Source organism: Oreochromis aureus, linkage group 8 (assembly GCF_013358895.1).
Source record: "Oreochromis aureus strain Israel breed Guangdong linkage group 8, ZZ_aureus, whole genome shotgun sequence".
Classification (NCBI taxonomy): Eukaryota; Metazoa; Chordata; class Actinopteri; order Cichliformes; family Cichlidae; genus Oreochromis; species Oreochromis aureus.
The window spans coordinates 11,869,100-11,881,637 of NC_052949.1; positions in this window are offsets into that span (position 1 = coordinate 11,869,100).

A 12,538-nucleotide genomic window follows, 5' to 3' on the forward strand; every position below is an offset into this window, starting at 1 on the left:
ACTTGAGTGTCTATCCACCTTAGCCTGGTGTAACCATTGCCAGCATTATTGTGCCAGACTCTGCTCTTCCAGATAAATAAATGCTAGACAAATTTCTCTTTGTTAAACCTGTGTCAACTGCTGCATCATAATGAAGGCTGTTGCTGCCAGAGCATGTGTCCAGCCAGTAATGATCCTCCTGTCTGAGAGGACAATGAGGAAAGAATGTATTCATGCAAACGGATCCCTCTGCTGCTCTGTAGACTCTTTCTTCCCGGACTGTCCTGTCTCTGGCGTTATTGTGCATTTGTAAACACAGTAGTCCAGTTACTGTGCGCAATTATCCTTAAACGTATTCATAGGAGATCTGGACTGTAGTCATTCTAATCATTATTCTTATTATACCAACGACTTATCATTCAGCTGACTCCAGTATAACCCCCAGTTAGCATTTGCTTGCACTCAAGAAGAGATTGTTAAATTTAAATTGCAGCATGGTAGGAATACGTCGCATCAGTGCTTGACAAAATGCCAAATCTGGGTGATTTTATGTCAGGGATCTGTCAGGGCTGTCTTAGTATCTGGCTCCAACAGGGACCACTGCTTGTTGAAACAATAATACATTACACTGTGCTTCTTTAAAAACCTCCTCTTGGTTAAAAAAAAAAAATGTTCGCTATTCTCACAGGACTCTACCTAATTATGCATGGAAGATGTCTGAGGGCTGTGGGGGGAGGAGGTGAGAAAGGCTGGCTACTGGTGGACTTTGCATGGCTCGAGTGCATTGCTGAAGGCAGCCAAAGACTTTGATACCTGGCAGCTGGATCTCCCCGGTCCCGATTAAAATTACTTTCAGAATATCATGCATCATTACGACTGAAAAATTGGCCAGATCACAAGGTTACTGTGATAATGAGGAGAGGACGACAAGGTAAACTGCTGCAGTGAGACATGGTTTCAAATGTGACGCATATTTACCTCACAGGGTTTTCAAAAGGGGACCACATCTCATTTTCTGGAGGGCGACCCCTTTCCAGAGGTCATATCCAATTAAACAAACAAAATGAATGCAGAGCTTTTCGGTAAAATGCAAAGAGGCGATCCCCAGACTGGTGTAAAAATGCAAAGACTGTCCAAGAGGATTTGATCCACCCCCGACTCCACGCCTCCACTCACTCGTGTGTAATATCCTTTCTGTCAAATATGTATGTAATGAGAGTGTAAGGAGTACTAAGACACATTGCCCTCATAAAATGCATTTTTTACACTGCTTCATACGCAGCCATGCATTTGATGAACATTTAGCAATGTATAAAAGAGAAATGTGATCTGAAATATAAAAAAAATATACGTTGATTTTTATGTTTTTAATCGTTCTTACAGTTTATACAGTGGCATAAGATTTGTTTTTTATTTAAAAGTACACTCATGCATGTCTTCACATTAGCTATATGAAATGAGAGGGTTTGTTCACCAGCCTGTGAATTCTCCTCAGTTTATAAAGTATTTTAGTCTCATTTAAGCCCACAAATGTATTGTTTTGGTTGCTTTATTTTTTCAGCAACAGCAGCTGTAAAAAAAAAAAGAAAAAAGAAAAAAAGAAAACTTAAATAAATCCACTGTTTAACCCAGAATATACAAATAAGCTCAGCCCACATTCCCAGTACATCAACTGATCTCAATTCCAGCCCACAACAGCTGATGGCTCAGCTAAATTCTGCTCATCCTGTTAAAATCTCATATAGGAGGCATCTGCCTACAATGCTCCCTCTGCAAGCCGCTTAACAACCCATCTAGGTGGGCTGGAGGTGTGTGATTGCTTTGTTACCTACAGAGAAACAGGAACTCAGGCTGGAGTTATACCGTTAAGGCTAGGGGGATGGGGACTGGATGATGTTATTGACACGTGTGTCCACTCAGGAAGCTGTACTTTTTATTTTACTTCAATCAAAAATCTAAGTGTTAGGGACATCTCACCAACTTGTGTCTCTTTATGCCGTTTTAATATCACACGTCAAACGACAGCAGCAGGGAATATATAGCAGTAGTGACCTGACAGCACTTTAAATGAATGTTAGTGTTTTTTTAAGTAAAAAATTTCTTCCATGAAAGAAAACGGCATTGTTCGCTCTCAGTTCTGGCATCTAATCATCAATACAAGTGTAATTACCTTCAATGTAAAAAAATATTTTAACTATTTTGTTCCATCCATGATAAGTTCCAGGTGAACTGGTGACATTTTCTGTACAATGGGACAACAGGAAGTGAACAGGCTCTGACTAAAACTGGTATTCAGCAGTAATTCTTATTGAAATTGAATCTGCTTTAATATAAACATATTTTGTACAAGAAAATTACATTTTTAATGTTACTTTGTTTCTTTTTGCACACTTTATGGCAAATTATGTGTGACCATAAGGTAAAAAGCAGACTCTAAACATTTTGAAAAGTTAAATTCATTTTAATGTAACGCAGGTAAATAAGACACGATGACTCTGAAATGAGACACCCATCACCTTATCAGCAGCTGACCAGAACAGGCATGTGTCTCCTCGTTCTCGATGACCAAAGTGTGTTTTGGTAGCTGCCGTGCAGAGCAGACCTGCTGCTCCTGCTGCTGTTGTTGCTCCTTCAAATGACAGACGCTCTGATTCAGTTTTTATTACTGAATCTTACTCCGGTAATGAAGTTGGGACTGTTATGTTTCTCTCATTACCTTTTCATTAAAGATATGACTAGAAAATGGGGTTGCCATGGAGATGGCTCCATGAAGTCTCCAAGCTGTATGCAGGGCTGCATTGTTTACTCTTTTGCCAAGACTGCTGTCTCTAATAGGGAACGAAGACTTCTTTTTAAAACACCCCTCCACCCCCCACACACGCATCCCCCCCCCCTCCCACTGCTCCTTCATCATTTTTCCTTTCTTTTATGGATCAAACAATGACCTGATGCAAATAGCGCATTCTTCAGTGGTCCTATTTGTTAATGCTGAGAGGTTCCATTAGCTTGCTCATTGCTCCCAAAATGATAGATGATGCCACTCGGTGGAATGAGTGAAAGGGAAAAAAAGTGATTCGCAGGCTGTAAGCAGTAATTTACACAGAAGACATTCAAGAAAATGGTATTGAGACATTTTGTCTAAATGACAGTTGGACTTAATGTCTACAGAAGCAGCTGCCACCCTCCTTGAGCACTACCTGCAAGGCAAGTAGTGTCACTGGTTCATATAAGTAAAAAGTAGCTGACATTCAAAAGTGCATGTTAACCCATCTATCCAGGCATCTAACCATCCTTCACGCCGTGTCATCCAAAAACGCTTTGGTATCATATTCAAGATGTAATGGCGCCCAGAAGCAAGGTAAATAAACGAGGGTAAAGACAGAGTCACAACCTTTTCTCCTCATTCATCAGCAGCGTTTTCCAAACCATTAGCCCTGTCATTGCTTCCTGTACTTTTCGTGTCTGCTGGCTGGCTTCACCCTCAGTACTGTGATTAGTTCAAGCAGGATGCCCGCTCATCGATTTTGCTCCACTGGGTGTTAGTTAACCCTCTGCCAGCTTTTAATTGCTTCTCTTGCCTGTTAAAGCACTACACATCTCCTGCAGAAAAAAAAGAGCTTAAGATTGATTTTCTTCTTTTTTGTTTTTTAAATTTTGCATGCAGAATTGTGCCTTTCGGAATATCCAAATATATCAAATTGTATCTACACTATCAAGGAATACATGTTTTACTTGTATCTAAGAATAAGGTGATTAATTGAATGTGTTACCTGCTGGCAGCAATTTCTTTCATGCCGAGAGGTGGAGATAAAGACGGAGAACAGATGAAAGAAGAGAAACGCTTTGTCTTTCTCATGCGACTCTACCTCTGCCTTTCGAGCTTATTGTGTTTGCCGAAAATAACATAAATCTAGGGTGATTGACAGAGAGATGATAGTTGCAGTAAACAAAAGGTGCTGCACATACACGGAGAGACGAGAAGAGCGTGGAATGGGTTTTTGAAAACAATAAATCACAACTTGCACAAAATTCATGCTGCAACTAATCTCATTTGAGTTTCATTACTACCCCTGGATCCTTCATTACGCAATATGTATCTGTTTATATCATGAAAAAGACATTTAGACATAAATTATAAAGTTACTAGAGGACTCCTTCATTAACTCAAGCTGTTCACTGACAGTAAAATATTGTTTGCAATGGATTTCTATTTGCGAACAGAATTTTTCATTTTACACAATCAGCCGTCTAATCACACCTGCGCAAAGCTAATCTGTAGATCTAACCATTTTAATATCAGAGCTCTACTTTCTAATCTATGAAAACTTCTTTTGAGGACCCCATAAGCAATCAGTTGCACGTGCCCCTGGTTTCTTGGAAACCAACTGAGAACTGCTGCAATAAAATGATCCCAGACCTGCTAACAACCCCGAAAATGTATATATGTTTGTCATGGTTTGATACTAATCCACCCATAAGGAACAGTTTGTTAAAGCTAGACAGGAAAAGTCGGCAGATGCTCCGTCATTAAGACACAAGGAACATCATTCACAACGAAGGATGATATATATGTTTTTATATTGTATCTGAAATGAAAGCTGTATGAAATTCTAGCAGTGAAAATGTCATCTTGTGAACAAATGGCAGAAAATCATCTGCAGCAGGAGGAGCTGATGTGTGCTGCTGGATTAAATTTAGCAATTTGTGGAACAAACAATTATTTCAAATGAGTCAATATTTGGTTGGAAGCAGCACCTTCTCTATGAAAACAACATTTGTAAATGAGACTAATACATTTTATCAACATGTTGACAGAAGTCCTAGAATATGGTTATGAGGGCCTCATAAAGGCAGCCAAGCAAAACTTCAATACTTTGCTAAATGCCCCCTTGGTTTTCTACTCCCTATCATTATTTGAATGCTTTTTGAAGGTCTTTAATTTGCATCCTAATGCTGTGCCCTTGTTCAATTTAATTTACAATGCAGATACAGAAGCGATAAGTGTGATGGAGGTTCATCCCCCAAGAAAAGGAAGAGAGAGAGAGAGAAAAAAAATAACAATAAGGGAGAAAAAAATAATCATTTTACTTTTATATGTCTCTCATATGAATTGAGCTGATAAAACATTCATATTAAGCGAAAAACCATTCACATCAGCAAGTGCATTATTAAAGAATACATGTGGAGACATAAAATAATCATTTCTGAAGCTGCTCAGAGGAAATTTCATATACATCTACCGTATGACTAAGCTGCCCCTTGTTTCACGATTTGTTTATCTGCTTTTTTGCTTCATGTCTACATGTTTGCTTAGCAGTAATTTATGTACTCACAGTCAACATTAGTACATGCAAACAAACAAGACAGAGGCGCACATTTAGGGAAGTGGCAGAGCTGGCGCAGAGTGAAAATGACAATGGTGTCACAAGAAACAGATTGGATTTGGGCATTTTGGGCCTTTTTTTCCCAAGGAAAGGGTGTAAAAAGTAGGTTGCAATGCTGGGGGTGTATGTGCCCAGCCCCCGGGGCTGATACAAAAAATATGGGGCACTCTCACTCTTTCTGTCTCCTACACACACACACACTTGCTTTCTCTCTCTTCACCTCCCTGTTTTTTCTCCCTTCCTCATTATATCTTCAATTATCCAGTCAGGAGAGAAACTCATTATTTTTGGAAGTCAATGCCCATACCGGTGTTCTTTTTGACACAACACAAGAGGGGTGCAGACAAAGTCCATTTGTCGAGATTCCAATCTCTTAATACCATTAGCTAATTGTGAGAATAATCATTTTAAAATTACACCGAGGAAAATATGATTTTTATATTTTCACTTTTAAGCTCCTAGAATTAACTACGCAAAATGATCCTTTTATGATCCTGTGCAGCTGTATCATTAAAGAGCAGGGAGTAATTACTGCTGGCTGATTTCGCTATTTGATGCAGCATTTTAATTGTCATACGGGACACTTTTCGCAAGCCGTGACCAGGCTTGGCGGCACGTGACCCAACGCAGGGACTGTATCTGATTTCATTATTAGCCCCAGTTTGGCTGGCTTAGCCCTCATATGTACCATGAACACCTTTACCCTTGGGTGGCTCGAGTTAATTACTTCAGCCAATAATGCCTGAGATACCACCTAATAAGCATGGAGAGTTACAAATTATGATGCTCAGTTGACGTGTCACGTGAATATTTGGGGGCGCTTTTAAAAAAAAGAGGTTGAACTTTTGGCGTAGTATTTGTTTCTGTGTTAGCTTTCTGTTCTGGATTGATTAGCCAGTCGAACTTACCAAAGTCATTAATTAAATTTGCTCCTAGTCTACCTAGATATAGATTCTCCCTCCATAACAGAACAATAGACGTGAAATGTACTGTGTGTGTGTCTATGCATGTGTTTTTACAGAACTGCCTCCTAATGAAAGATGTCCTGTTGATTTTTGGGAGATTAATAGACCACACCGTTAGCAGTTTCCACTGAAACTGCTGTGAAAAGTGAAAGCTGCTGATTAATTAAATTACCTGTGGAACTATTAACTTTAGTCACGAGTGCCAAATGGCAGGCTCTAAAGATCTTACACTTTTCTAAATATACATTTTTGTTTGTTACACAGGCTTTCCATAAAAATGTGTCTATAAAGTCCAAGCAAAGATGACACAGGCGAAAAAAAAAGCTGTGCCCACAGGCTGAGTAGTACTATTTCTCAGGAAAATTATGTTCCCGTTTAACATCAGCCAACAAACACTGGAAAATACCACCATTTTCCAAATGATGCTGCCAAACCCTCCATTATTCAGACAGCACACAGGCATAGTGATCTAGAATAATGCCTTTTGCTCTCAAAGTGTCTTTTTAAGAGCTTATATGAGCCCTCTTGCACTTAGCGAGGTTAAGTTCAAACTGTCTAACAGTTAGCATGTGCAAATGGGCACAGTTCACCGATGTGCAGAGGAGGCAGGCTGTTTCATGGCGATTAGGTGTATCTAGGGTGGTAGGTTTGTGACTACACGTGTGGGTTGGCAGTTGGGGGAAAACTTGAGACAATGGTCCACTTCATGAGCGTACACTGTGCAGAAGCCCTCCCACACAGCCTTTGTTAAGCTTTCTCTCTTGAGCTGGCACTCCAGCCTCCCTGAGCCCATTGACTCCCCCTGGATGCTCTCCACTGTGTTTCCTGGGTGAAATATAAGGGGGCCTCTTTAATACTGTAACATCCGTATCCATTCCTTTCACACATGCCCCCCTCTCAGCAAACTACAGCCAATACAATTTAATCCCATTTTGTAGGCAACTTAAATTCATCCAATTTCACAGATTAGGAGTTGTGGTCTCTCTGCAAAATTTTGCTTGGTCGTATTCTTCATGTTTCTTTAGCTTTAATTTTTGACACACTAACACACAAGACACACAACTAGGGCGAATTTTATATATATATATATATATATATATACATATTATCTAACCTTTCCACTCTTTAATCTGTGCACTAATTCTTATGAAGGCCATATAAACCGCTTGCATATTAGTGTATTTTCCGTAAGCCTGCTTTATTTAATTTCAAAGACCTTGTTGGAACAAGTGTTGTTTCTATAACAACCATAAATCACAATGTAGCTATAGAGTCCACATAATTAAACTGAACATATGAACATAGAGCGCGAATGGGATGCAAGTCTTATGTGGCATTTTTGTTTAATTACAAAGTCTTAATTATAAACTTGAAAAAACAGGAAAAAGATGAATTGATCTTGAGCGTATTGTGCTCCTCGTCGTCGCAGCCCCCAGACAGAAATGGGTACAGTGTCATTTGTTAAAGGCTTTCTTGTGTTTTTGTGAGACAAGCCTCTTTCCCACGTTATAATTTCACCTTCTCCGATGAAAACTTTTCATTCCTCCCGCCAACTTAAGGGATCATAAAGTAGCTTGATGTGCAGTGCAGTTCTAAGGGTTTGTTTGCTCAGTGGGAAATGAGAAATGCAGTAATTCTTTCAAAAACTATACAGCGCAAATAGATGTATTGCACAGAAGGTGGGGGGAAGGGGGGGGGCGCAACCTCTGACAACAGAGACTGGTCTGTTTTATGAAAACGAACACCGATGGTTTTAATTTACTGACTGCATTAGTCGGCTCCTCTCTAACCAAGCTTGGTGTTGTCTGTTTGGCAGCAGCAAAAGTTATTAATGGTGCAATAACAGGAGGCAAGCCTGGGCACAGAATATTCTATTCTTTCTTAGATTGTGTAATGATTTTCCACAAGCGAGAGTGCTGCCTGCTATTCCTCTTTGCAGTTTTCTTTTTAATGGAGTGATGAGGGGAGGAGGTAGCAAGAATGCGGTCCTTTGGGTTAATTGACTTATATCCTTCACACTGACATGCCTTGTAAGCATGAAAAAAATGTTTGACTACCAGAGAAGATATGAACCAACATTCACCTGCTTCAGTGTATATGTATTATATGTCCTTTCCTTTAACACGAACTGTAGCTAAAAAAAAAAATTGAAAATGTGGTGTTTCCGGGGGGTTGGGGGTGGGGATACACAAGAGGCCTCTTTGTGCATATGTTACATGAAGTATAAAAGCATAATAAATACAGACAGGCCTAACGTGCTCTGTTACATATTCATTTTCTGATCTGGGAGCATATTTGTGACCTTGCATGTTAGCAGATGGATGCAAGAAGTCAAGCGGTCATTAGAAATTCAAGCCAGACAAAGGAAGTGAGTTCAGTAGGAGATTTAGATGATGACCTCCTGCCTGGAGACTTGTTTTCGGTAGCTCGTTCAGGTTTTATAATGCCAGCTCTGCAGGTTATGCTTTTAACCACAATTACTGGCCAATTGTCCAAGTCTATTCTGTGATTTATGGGTTTTAAAAAACAGCGTACGAGAAGGTCAAGTTGCAGGGCAAAAGTGGTTGGCATTACTGACATGTCCTCTTTTTTTTTTATCCTCTCAGGGAAACTAAATTTGCCTACACTTCAGTGAAAGATAAACTTTACATTGATCTAAATGTGCGTACAACCCAAGGTTAACACTTCCTGTACTCTGTACTTTTAATGCTACTGAGTATGAATCAATACACACTCAGCCCCCTCTCCTCTCCATTTTTTTTCCACTAGTCCTCATATTGATTCCATGCATGAGCCTGCAGAGTTATCACAAAACAAATTGCACAGACTTGAATTTGACAATCCCTTTATGAGGAGCGCTTCATTGATTTCTGGATGGTGGCTCTGCTTGGCTCCTTTACAGAGGCGGGAGGGAGGGGGGTGCTCATTGGAAAGACACACAGCACGGCTTATTCTAATTGCCTTATTGCCTATTGTATTCTGGTGGAAGCTTATGCAGCACAGCGTCACACGGAAGAAAGTTAGTGACTATTGCTCACATGTACAGTAAAATATACAGTGTGTTCTCCACCTTTTTCCATGGGCATATTTCAGCCCTGCTGGGAATAGCTCTGAGTTGCCACTTTTTCAGGATGCGTCGTGTCAGCGAAATCAGTCCTGCAGTGAGAGGCTTGACACTGCAGTGACAGCGCAGCAATATTTCTCCTCTTGTTTCAGGACATATTACCAGCAGCATGACATCAGAGGACTCACTATGCACCTAGACCCCCTTCTTACATGCACCACTGCCCCTACAGTCCTCTGGGTAAAAGGTGGTGCATGGTATGTGATTCTAATCCTCTTTTTTTTGTTAAGTTAAAAAACAAAAAAATCTAACTGGGGTTTCTGTGTGGAGTTTGCACGTTCTCCCCGTGTCAGGGTTCTCTCCAGGTTCTCCAGCTTTATCCCACAATTCAAAGACATGCAGTTAATTTGGGTTAGGTTACCTGATGATTAGAAATGGTCCATAGGTGTGAATGTGAGTGTGAATGGTTGTCTGTCTCAGCCCTGTAACAGACTAGCAGCCTGTCCTAGGCATACCCCACCTCTCACCCTGTGACAGCTGGGATGGACTGCAGACACCCGGTGACCCTGAATTGGATCAACAGAAGAAAATGGATGGATAAAACATATTTGGGGAGTTTGTTTTTTATTTATGAGTAATTATCTTTCACAAAATACCTTATAGCTACGTTCTTTCATTCATTTATCCATTTGTATCTTACATTTGAAGTACCTGTGAGTCTAAAGCCATTGAAATGGGCCGCCATAAGTTTTTTTTCCTCACATAAAAAAAAAATTCACCCAAGGCACTTTCCATTTTTGTATTGATAGGCAGGTAAAAGGCATATATAAATGGCTCGCAGTATATAGAATGACGACTCTAATATTATGAGACAGTGTGTCTGTGAGGCCACCTGATGCAATCCACCCTCAGGGTTAAGAGTTTATCCAGACCTCCAAGGTACCTTACATATTTCTTGTTTACTTTCCTACATACAGTAGATCACTTTGATACAGAAATGGCCACTGAAAGCCACTCTTCTGCCTCTGCAGAAAGTGGTATTCATTTCCACGCTGTCCTTTCTTTTTCACAAGGTTTTTAGGTCTTCTGTGTAAAGAAAAAGGGGAGGGGGGTGGGATTCTGCCTGCCTCTGCCTCCTTTTTCCTCCGTGTGGAATAAAGCTGCATTTTGAGGGGGAGTACTGTCATGCATCATACACCAGGAGAAGCAGGAAAACAAACAGGGCCAGATTCATCAAACAGGGGGAGTTACTCAGCAGGGTGGGGGAACGTTGGGTGTTAATCAAAGTTGAACAGCTCAACTCATTTTATTCCCAGCGGAGAAAGACGGATTAAGGCGGGGGAACAGCAGAGACTGCATAGTGTGTCTCGTCTATGAAAGCAGTGCATACGAGATGACATAAAAGTGTGAAGACATAGATAATTATGATAAAAAGTTGAAAAATCCTTCCAGTTTTCTAACTTCAACTGAGATTCACGTTGCAAGGATTCATTAAATAAGCGCAGCTGCAAATTGTGAGTATGCACTTTAACATATTTTCAGCTTGTGCGGTGCAACCCAGTCACTCTGGCTTATTTGTTTCTAAGTCCTGCAGACTTTGATGTGGCCTGTAATCTTGTCCAGTCTATTAGGATATTCAGATCGAAGCGTAAATTAGTAGAGAAGCTCTCGTCCAAATCGCGTCTTTTAAAAAATAAAAATAAAAAATCTGCAGTCCCTAATTGGATGAATGGATTTATTTTGTTTTTGGAACATCCGTGGTGAGGCTTCTGTTTAATCTCCGCGGGCCCCTCATCCTGCTTCCCCACCCACTCACCAGATTGATTGTATCTCATAACAGACAATGGCATCAATGAATTCAAGTAGTTTTTCCCCCTCCTGGGTAGAGAAGAAAGAAAATCATTTGCATGCAGGTGACATGTTCAAACAGGGCAAGGCAAGATGAATCAAAATGCAACTCAACAGTTTCCCTAATGCTTTGACCTAATTATGCACCCATTTTTCCTGCCTACTTTTTTTTCCCCTCCACATTGGCTAGTCATATCAAATCCAAAAACATTCAAGATTGGTTTTGATGGAAAAGTCTCTGCTGATTCACTGATTCTATGTTTTTTTTTTCTGCCTTAGATTCAATTTACTGGAAGATTTGATGTCTATAAAAGAATGTGCAAGATCAAATGCTTAACCATAAGCTGCGCAGAGACCAGACGAACCTTTTCTCTTTCTGATCAGCTATATTAGTGAGTATTTCCCCTTCAGGATGCTCTTAAGGTTGGACATATCATCTTACATCACACTAACCACAACAGACAAATCCAGTGGGCAGAAGACTATACTTGCACAGACCAAATGAGCATCAAAGAGCATCAGATTTATGATGGTGGAGTATTGATCCCCGAGGAAATTAAAATCATGTTTATAGGAAATTACTTAGATGACCCCACAGATGCTGTACTACCAAGACGAACATGAGCATCAAGCATCGTGCAAAAAGAAAAAAACACTGATTTGAGTGCAATGTTGAACCTGAACTATAAAATACAAGTGACAAGTTAAAGTACAGGTTCAAGCTTAATGCAGTGCAGCTCGAGAAAACACATGCAAATACAGAAAGTACAATCTGCAGACAGAGGAACAGGCTTTCCCCCCCCCCCCCAAGGGGCACTTAAAGGTGACAAACACGTTTGTCGTTGTGGCACCTTAAAAAGTCACTTAAATCTAAAACCAGATGGCAGCAACTGTGTCCTGCCCTGATAGCATTTCCTGTTCCTGTGTGTGGTATTTGCTTTATTTAGTTGTGTTTTTTGAATTAGCGGGGGGGTTTCCCTAAAGGCAGCGTTAAAGCGTCGGAGAAGATGTTTTTCTCACTTTGCTTGTAATTTGCCTGCTTGCATGTGTTTTCTCAAATCGTAGTGCAGCGAGGTCTCAGGGTCACCGCACTTGTCTGGACTTTTGGATAACAAAGCAGCAGCTATTCTCCGGCACAGAGAATACAGTCTGAAATGTGATTGCTTGTAGGCTTTTGTGTTTATTAAAAAAAAAAAAAAAGAAAAAGTTATAGACACTTAAGCTGCACTCATGAAATCCAGGTATGAAATTTATGCTTAAACTAGCTATGTGTGCTTGGTGGAGTTTTTTTTTTCCCC